The sequence below is a fragment of the Pinus tabuliformis genome, chromosome 3_2, assembly GCF_031772625.1.
Source record: "Pinus tabuliformis cultivar Carrire ecotype Pingquan chromosome 3_2, CPIR1, whole genome shotgun sequence".
NCBI classification, from domain to species: Eukaryota; Viridiplantae; Streptophyta; class Pinopsida; order Pinales; family Pinaceae; genus Pinus; species Pinus tabuliformis.
The window spans coordinates 84,060,644-84,070,900 of NC_142302.1; the positions used below are offsets into that span (position 1 = coordinate 84,060,644).

The window sequence follows — 10,257 nt, forward strand, 5'->3', positions numbered from 1 at the left end:
TGGTCATAGAATGATGGTGGTGAACCTTAGTGAAACTGAGGTTGTGATTTAAATATCCAAGAGCACCCTAACAAACTTCCACTTCTTCTTCAAAGGAAGCGAGGTGGAGATTACCATTGCTTATACATCTATGGGATCTGATCCATAGCCCTTAGGTTTAGCTTAAGGCATGTCTTTCAACCCAAACTTAGAAAGGGTTATAGGTCTCTCTCCATGCTTGACCGACAATACTTCCATATGCATTTTCAGGACATCTCTTCTGAGATGCATTTTTTGACACAATTAACAGACCTATAGTACTATATGGTGTTGAAATCTTGGGGCCTACCTCGTTACCACCTGACTGCGCGCAGGCTGAGACAGTCCAATTCCTCATGCTACAGTGTATGATTTAGCATAAACAAACAGTTCCATAACCCATTGTACAAACAGTTTGGCATTCATCCCTTTTTCCTTGAGAGCATTTTTGGACTTGTCTTCTTTCTTCACGGGAAACTCCTATCTGGCCCTTTGCCTTTTTTAGATTGCCTCCACAGGCCCCTTTGTCTAGCGAATGTGATGTTTTTTTAAAGGCGTCTTCAGTTCTTCAAAGAGTGCCTCCCTCCTTTTAGCTATTCTCTAGATGCCCTAGTGACATCCTAGCCCCTGAATGGAGATAAACATGGATATCAAAGAGGACGTCTATCTACAGTAAATTCAGGTCACTTGGATTGAATCCCACAACGGTTTCACAATCAAATGACCTTCTACTATGATCACTTATTGTACAAGTATGATCTAGGAAGCAATTCTCTTTGATACATTTGCAGATTTTTATGGGTCTTCTTGCAGAACCCAAAGGGCTTTAAACGCTTGTTCAATTCTGTGGCCAAGGAATCCACTACCATTGCTTCCAATTCCTTCTGCATGGACATAAAGTGTGCCCTTTCTGCCATGTTGCTAAGAACTACTGGATAAAAATGCCAAACCACAACACTGAGGGCCTGCATGCTGGTTAAACTTAAAAGCCTGAGGAAAGGTAGAGATTTGGCTGACAAGACTTCTTTGGAGACAATCAATTGTGAAAATGACCATCCAATTAATGAGAGAGAAATTTTCTACTTGAGTTCAACCCAGATTAATTCCCTTGCAAAGGAATGCTGATCTAGAAAGCATCAACAAAATACAAATGAGAGGAGAAGGAAACAATCAAAATCCAGCAGTGCTTGGAATGCAATCCGTCATTTGCAAGGGAAGCAATAATGCTTTTCTTCAGATTGTAGGTTGCTGAAAAGAAGAGAGCAATAACATTTATTTTTGCAGATTCTGCACTTCTTTCATCCTATTAAAGCAGCAAAAAAAATTAATTATCATTTTACATTTTAAGAATAAGATATTTGGAACCCTTTCATATGATAGGTGTAATGTCTTTCAACATGCATTGGGGTTTGTAAGTTTGAGAAATTTCAATGGGCATATGCTAAAATCGGATCCTCTGTTTATTCTGATAACTAGATAAATATGTGTATGCTATTTCTAAACAAAGACGGAATTTAATACTTACAATTACCATCGTTCTTTGGTTTTGAACTCTTATCAAAGGAAAATTCAATCAATCCATATTCCTCGATCCCACTAAATCTTGTTTTAGATGTTGAGGATTGCTAATTTATTTGTTTTCACAATTGCAGCTGTAAATGCTGATGGCTTCTTAGCACGGGATATAACATTCGAAAATGCAGCAGGGCCAGGTAGTCAACAAGCGGTAGCCCTAAGAGTAGATAGTGATCACTCTGCCTTCTACAACTGTGCCTTTCTTAGCCACCAGGATACATTGTACACTCATATTCTTCGTCAGTTCTATAGAAACTGCAGAATAGAAGGCACTGTTGACTTCATATTTGGAGACTCGGTAGCCATCTTTGAAAACTGTCTCATTCTGCTGCGTCCTCGTCAAATAAACTCAGACAAAGGATCATCAGATCCTGTCACTGCACAGGGTCGAACAGATCCAGCCGAGCCCACAGGATTTGTTTTCCATAACTGCACTATCAATGGAACTGAAGAATATATGAGGGCTTACTATGCCAACCCAAAAATTTACAAAGGCTATTTGGGTCAGCCATGGAAGATGTACTCCAGAGCAATCTGCATAAATTCATATTTGGGAGAGGCCATTAGCCCTGAGGGATGGATGCCGTGGATAGAGGACTTTGCTCTTAACACGCTTTACTATGGGGAATACCAGAATTATGGGCCGGGGGCTAAGATTTCTGGAAGAACGACATGGTCTAATCAGATACCTGAGAGAAATGTAGGAATGTATACTGTTGGAAACTTTATACAGGGAGACGAATGGCTGCCAGATACAATCAATTAATCCAAAAACAAAGGTTGGTTACTATGCAATCTTCTAATGCGTGATTTTCTTCTACATTGTTGTTGTTCCCTGATGATGGTGAAGAATTCAACGGGAAGAAACGGGACTAAAAATTCTCAGACAGTTGCAACCCAAAAATCCATGAGCCACATTGTTTCCTTCTATCACTGTTTCATCTGTCTTTGGAGTATTGCAATTTCAATCTGCTATGAAGGAGCCACTTGCTTTTCATTGGAGGAAAATGTTATTTGTACTTGTCTGCAATTTTTACTGCACTATTTTGATCGACATTGATGACCAAAATGGCAGAATAATTTTGTACCTGGTGCAGAGGAAAGTTGTTTTGTTACTGGGAAAGTTTCAACGCAGCACTGTTTTGTGATTGGGCGAATCCTCCCGCAGTTATGTTTGAAGCATGGGATAAAAATTTTGGAAAAATGTTATGAACTCTAAAGGTTTGGGTGTCTGTATTTGTTGTTGTTTTTTTTTAAAATCATGAAAATTGGTTGAATGAAAATTACAGGGATTTATTGAACCACCAAACATAATATTGACTCTCAAGTTTTAAGTAGATATCATTCAAGTTCTCAATATGTTCTTAATATAAAAAAAAACATGCAACTTCTTATACAGGCTGAGTGTAAGTGCAGAGCGATTTGGTGAACAGAAGCAAAAACCAGTCTATCGGTCAGCTTTCTGGTAATAGAGGACTCTACGACAAAATTACAGCATACTTTTTAAACTAACCAAAAGACTTTTAAAAGGCTTGAAATAAAAACCGGACCTAGAAAGTTATAAAAGTCTGACCTTCCTGGTATAAGATACAAACTATTATTAACACCAAAAATAAAAAGACAACCACAATGAAGAATAATTTAAACATCGTTGGAACTAATAGATTCTAGAACAATATAAGTTTGGATAATACTTTGATCATTTGAAGAATAAGGTACTTAATTTTTAACAACATGTTATTCTCGACAACGTCATGGCTTATTCTGTGTGACAATTTGCATACACTCTCTTTGATTTTTCCAAGGAGTGATGTTATTCAAAATATATCTCCCTGTGGGTGTCCTTATGCTGCACACAAGCAATGATGCATTCACTTTTTTCAACTTTATGTATGTTTATCATTTCCATCCATATGATTGTCTTCCCATGATTTCTAAGATGTAATTGAGTTTATATCCATCCAATTGTATTATAGGCTCCTAAACCAATGGTAAGATCAGTTATTTTAGATTTGCTGACAGGACTAGATAGACACGTGGGATAAATCTTATATTTATAGTATACTCCTCTTTAACGTTATGAGTTTGTACACATGTTTTAACACTTTCTCAGCTCTCAATAAAAATCAGAACATTGTGGAATTCTTTTAGGATCAGAAGCAACACTAGGGTTGGAAAAAGCATGTAGCACTTATAATGTATCAAACTTAAAATAAGCCAGAAGTCTCCATTTTATCTGGGATTCCTCTTTGTTCATCCCTTGTCTGACACTAAGGTATATAATGTTCTGAAAAGTATCATTGTGATATCCACTCATACATGCTAGACAGTAAGGCACACCTCTGTGTTGAGATTCAATTCTAGATCCATAATTGTTTTTGACTTTTATTGATTTTTCTTTGTCAAAAATGTAGATTAGCATTGCCTCGAATTGGCCATTTGTTGATGATAAAAAATAAACACCGGTAAAGAAACAAAATTGCATAAAATTTTGACTTCTTTCTTCTATGCTGTTGTTTCTTATGTCATTTGCATAAAATTTTGACTTCTCTCTTCTATGCTATTGTTTTTCATATCATTGCTTTACGGCGTTTCTTTTGCAACATGTGGTGCAAATGCTAGTTTATAATCATTTCATTGTCATTATTTCTGGAATTGCTTTCAATGGGATGTCATCCATTAATTTCAAATAAAATGATTAGATGTTACATATCAATTATATCAAGTAATGTATTAGGTTGTTATCTAATTTAATTCAATTTTTTTAAGATGGAAAAAGAGAAATGAACCTTTCTCGAATTGCTTTCAATGGGATATCATCCATTAATTTCAAATAAAATGATTAGATGTTGCATATCAATTATATCACCTAATGTATTAGGTTGTTATCTAATTTAATTCATCTTTTTTAGTCCCTGCGGTAGGCATGGACTATATTAATCGAAACGAGGGTTCATTATTTATAAACAAAATTTTTAGAGACATATTAATTCATTGTGTTATTTGGCCTCTTCCCGAGGACCAAAGCTAAACCGAACCTAAAACAATAGGTTATATTTATTAGTCCTATATTTTCAGACTTGTAAATTGTAAAACCTAAACTAATGTTAGCATTATTAGAGGACATTAAATGTTAAGTCAGCTAAACATATATACATGCGCAGGTTGCTGAATGCATTTGGCTACAGTACATGGCGATTGGCCCAGGCAGGTTACAGTGTGATGGTGGCTAGACCAGATAGCACATGGCGACACATGGCCACTGCATGTACTGCCCTCGTGTCTGTGATATGAGTTAACATTTCATTCCTTCCCGTATGCGATACCAGTTAGCATTTCATTCCTGGTCCTCCGTCTGCATCTTCTCTCAGAGCTACTCTCACATCGACCTTCCTTGGCGGGGTAGCGGAACGACCTCGCATCTCGACTACCGTAAGATCTCAAAGGGAAGGACAATCCAACCCGCCTGCTTTGTCGCCTGGTTCAATCAACGACCATTTCTGGAGGAGCCACCCAGCACGTTCGACTACCTTACAGCAGGTTTTCCCATTCCTGTATGTTATCCCATTCCTGTATGTTATTTTTGTTGCAGTGAAGGAAAATCCCTCAGACGACTTTCTTTATAGTTGGCTTCACAAGCTGGACAAGTTCCTTCTACAGTCTGATTGACTTCCCGAGCCGGAGCTTTCAGTTCCGGTGTCCCTTATTCTGCTCCTCCTCTCCTTTTAAGTCGAGCGATTCCGTTATGCCAGAACTGGGCAGCCGCTTTCATTCGCACCTTCCAAGCTTGCTTCTGTCGAACTGGATGTTGTTCACTGCAGTCTCCCAGCCGCTGCAAAAGTTCCTTTGCCCTCCACAAATAAACTGGCCTATTATGTGAATTTTGAACTATTGATAGCCTAGACATTTGTATGACTGTTAGAAGAGTCATTATGCATCAAGAAGTTATTAAGCATTCTCAAAGCAAGATAACAGACCATTCTAATGATAACTTATGATCCTTGCCATATCTTTCACAAGCTACATTCAATCAAATTTGTTTTGTAATCCAGGATGATATATGGAAAAGTAAAGCTAAGGGAAAAGCATCTGGTTATAGAAAATTACCGTCACCCGCTATTACTGGTGTAATTCTGGTAAGGCAGTTGATTGTGGTTGTTTTCCCAGCTCCATTTCATCAATCTTCAGTTGTATTCTGCTCTTTCATGTAAAAATGTTGAGAATGAATCATAAGGTATCCAATGCCATTCTTATGTGTTAATATACCTTTACAGCATGATGAGGAGCCGTTTTTCTGCATTTGCAGCAACCAACCATATTTCTTATACCAGGGAATGTCTTGATGAGGCGACGAACTTGGACAGCCACATTTGGACTCGTCGTATCCTCAGTTACTTGCTGTCTGACTAATGATTCCTCTGCGGCAACATCTTCATCATCAGAACTACTTTCAGGTAACGGTGGAATAGATCCTGTACAGGTACTTAAATCCAAATAATTGGGATCACCAACTCGCAACACAGACTTATCATTTTTACATTATTCCAACACTTATATGATTCGTTATCCATAACCCATTAGACCTTGAAAAAAACAAATGCATTACCTGGTTCAGATCTTCAAAAGCAAATACAAAAACGAAGCTAATTACAGATGAGCCATGAAAATTTTCAAGGAATATCAAATATGACCGAAAGGCCTGTGTTATTAGTGTATATGAAACCTAAATTATGAAAAGTAAATTCATCAATAAAGCCCATGATATGCATATCAATCGGGTATCAAATAGTTCCACAATATTAACAAGCATAAGCCACCTCTGCAACATGCCCAACAGTATGGCTTAGCAAAGGCATTAAACATGACTTTGTGTACAGGGCTTTAGGCATGATTAGAAGCTAATATAACAGAAGAAATATAAATGAGTGGCTCTACTGGAAAGCTTCGTAGAAAGCCAAGAAATATGGTATTTTAAGAATTATATTTATCGTTTGCAGTTTCTAGGTCTTTTATGCACAACTTACATTCCTCTTGAAGCAACTCCAAGCGTCCAGAAAAGGTTTTGAGCTCCTCAATCTGATGTTTGCGCCATTTTTGTTTGCGCCAACTGTCTCCCCAGATATCTGTTACAAAAACAGACCACCAGATGGCACTTCAAGTGAGATCTAGACAAAAGAGGAATCATAATTATAAGCACACCCTGCCAAAATACCGAGCCAAACTTGCCAAAAGTGTATCAATATTTATGAACCTTTGCAGCAAATTCATCACTATAGATTTGCAATAATTGGCATCAGTGTATGCATGACAGAGTTTATACTCTCAATTTTATACAAATCAGGCTACAGATTGAATGGATATGGAATAAAACGTTGGTATGAAGAAACCCCTTTCGCATCTCTATCTCGGCATAACCAGTGTCCATGGACGTTCTGCAAACGCTGTGGCACTTTCTTTCTGAAATCCTTAATGAACATCGGGGTAAGGATCAGCTTATCGGTCTCTCTGGACTGAAAGCAATCTGTTCAATTTTCGTCGACTCTGCACTTTGAAGCTTAACAACTATAGGCCTAGACTGTGCATTACTCTACAAAATTTCACGTTTCCTGCCTTCGCATTGATCTGGTTGTCACATTATTCAGTATGCATGCAGGTTGCCCTTCATCGAACGTGACATAAAAGCCTCCCAATCTGGACATTTGGTATGCATGCACGTCAGATCCAGAATAAGACATTTGATATGCATATTGGTTCATGTTCATGGCATGAGAGATACGTGGCTGTGTTGAGGTTTGCTTATAAAACACGTGTATCAGTGACCGTTTCATGCCGTTGTTCTATGCCCCTTACGGGTTGAAAGACTTTTTAGGAAAGCCATTATATATTAGTATGAAATCTCATATCCGGTTTCTGAATTTGCTGTGGGCATGGAGCATATCAAGGAATAGCATTACAGAAAAAACCATTTTAATTTACAACTTGACTTGACTGGCCATCATGGGATGATGACTCATGCATCCCACTATGGCCCTTCGTGGGGCCCCTTCTCAGACTTTCCTGGGAGCGTACGAAGAAAAGAACGGCGATTAAGGAGTGCTGGAAGTGGGTGCTGCGCTGAAGAAATGGAAATGATAACGGTAAGAGAATGAGCACATACACCATAACAGTGAACTGGTATGGAAATCGTTTGCCTTTGCAATTGTGCGGTTTTCGACTTTCCAGTCCACAAGCTCCGCAGATTAACGTAAACCACTTTTCTTCTAAGTATTTTTTGCAATTACTTTACAGATTTACTCTGTTATAACTTCGCATTCCCTAAACGCACAAAACTTCATTGAACTCTTGTTCTTAGAAAATTCTTCTTTTGCTGCTGCAGAGTGATGGAATCAGTGTGTCTTTCTTGCTGCTCGGAGACTGTGATTCCATGGATTTGTAAGACGAAAAGGTGTAATATCTGTTTTTCGAGGCAAAAATTGGAAATTAGAAAAAACCATAACCCGGCACAGCGGCGAAAAGTACATTAACATATAGCCTAAAAAAATACTTAAAAACGTCACCTACAAATTCATTTGCTTCCAATAAATTGGACTGATAAAGTGACTTCCATTTGCACTATCTAATGATAACAATCAGAAGGAAACATGTCTTTTCACTGCTCCATATTTGTAAGAATAAGAAAGTAGATTAGCCGAAATAAATTGAAATCTTTCAAACCATACTTTTCAGCCGAAATAAATTGAAATCTTTCAAATCATACTTTTTAAAATAATATATTGATTTAAAGAAAATTTGTAACTTTAATTCAATGCGGCAGTAAAACACCGGAAAACTAGATTTCTTGGTGGACCGCAAGATCCATTTTGAACATTAAAATATTTAAAATGATATTTAAATGACAAGATCAAGATTATGTTGCATTTGAACATAAAATTTGTATTATTTTGAAATGAATAATACTAAATACCAAAACTTTATAAAGTGATAAACGCGTAAAAGTGCTAGGACAATGAATTATGTCTTGATGCACGACCCGATCTATACTTCATGACAACTTCCCGACTTAGCAACTTTTCTGCATGATAAAAATATTAATGTACCATAGTCTGATTGCCTTTATTCACATATGGTTTTCAAGGAATCAGAATATTGAACCTATTTTTCTTAATTTCAAAGTTGTATTACAACCTTGAAACAATGTTGTAGGTAGGTTGATTCTTGTTGTTTCTTTCCATCTATAACATGTTTCAGGCCATCTTTAGTCACAAGGATTGTGAGTCTTCAATCAATTTGTGGTTATGATGTCAAAACAAGAATGTTAGTATGTTTTCAAAACTGGTATCTAAAATCGTTTTGTTCTCCGCGCGATCAACATCCATAGAAATCTCCGCCGTAGTGCCTTCCGATTCTACTTGCAAGTAGGAGCCAGAATATGCATCCACACAATAAACTCCACGTCTCCTCCACCATCACTGCTTTATTTATGATCTTTGTTTCATATTTACTTATAATTAACGATGTCAGGCTCGTATATAACTAGTTTAACCCAGGTAGCAGAGGCAGGGACTTGCTATGTCACGCCCCTACACCTGCGGTAGTCTTCCAACCGCTTGTAGCAAGGTGGAGCACCACCGAACGCTTTCTTTTAACCAATACTAACATTCATGGACTACGCCTACTTCCACATTAACATTACTTAGCTTGTGTTTCACAACAAAGTAAACATACATTTATCCTTTATACCAATGAAGCCCATACTCATTCATTATCCATAGCAATTATAACAAAACAACAACAATTGCAACAGTATAAAGGGGAGGGGCAACTCCCCGTAATGTGAGTCTGCTCAAATCAATATATTATATAATCATCATTTTTACAATGTACAGAATAAGTCCTTGGGAAACCCCAAATTTACACTTAGCCAAATTTTCACAGCTTCGGCAAATTTGGTTGCCCAGCTCGTCGGCACCTCCGCATAGTCGCCGCATGACTCACCAACCCATCATTTACCTCGTCGCACGTCTTCGCCAGTTCGCTCTTCGTTTGGTTGCAAACGCCCAAACAGTGTATCCTTGCCCACACGCAGTCCCGCTTGCCAACTCTTGACAAACGTCCAAATCGTGTGCACAACACGTAGTACCGCCTGCCCAACTCAACGACCTCCAATTCCAACCTCCGTCTCACCTTCGTGCACACTTGCACGGTGGGCGGGTGCTCACCCGAGTCGCCAAGACACCCACGCCAAGTCGACGCACAAATGCCTCCGCACAATCACCTCGGGCACGCCTTGCCCAACGCATCCACCTCTCCACCAAGAGTTCTTCACCAAGTGCGACACACTAGAGGAGCGCATGAGCTATGCGCTCATCCTACTCAGAACTGCGCACAAGTGAACCTACTCCAAGACAGAAGTAAGAAGTGCGAAGTTGGATGATGGAAATCAGCTCCATCGCACTCATGTATATACACTTCGCAAGTGTGGTGGTGGCTCGCCCAGCCGACCACCATATCTTTGTTTACACACCCCTTCGCAACGTTTAACACCCACTTTCTAAGTCGGTCTGCCCGCCTTCGCAAGTTGGCTTTAAGCCAAGCGTTCCATACTCCAATCGCCATATAAGTGCGTCGCACTTCTATTATTGTCGTATAAACGTCACAAGGTTT

The 10,257-nt window shown here is 38.6% G+C and overlaps 1 pseudogene; it reads left to right on the forward strand.

Moving 5' to 3' along the window:
• LOC149179953 (putative pectinesterase/pectinesterase inhibitor 51 pseudogene) overlaps positions 1 to 2,359 on the forward strand; it is a 106,111-nt pseudogene extending 103,752 nt beyond the window's left edge.
• The last annotated feature ends 7,898 nt before the right edge of the window (positions 2,360 to 10,257 follow it).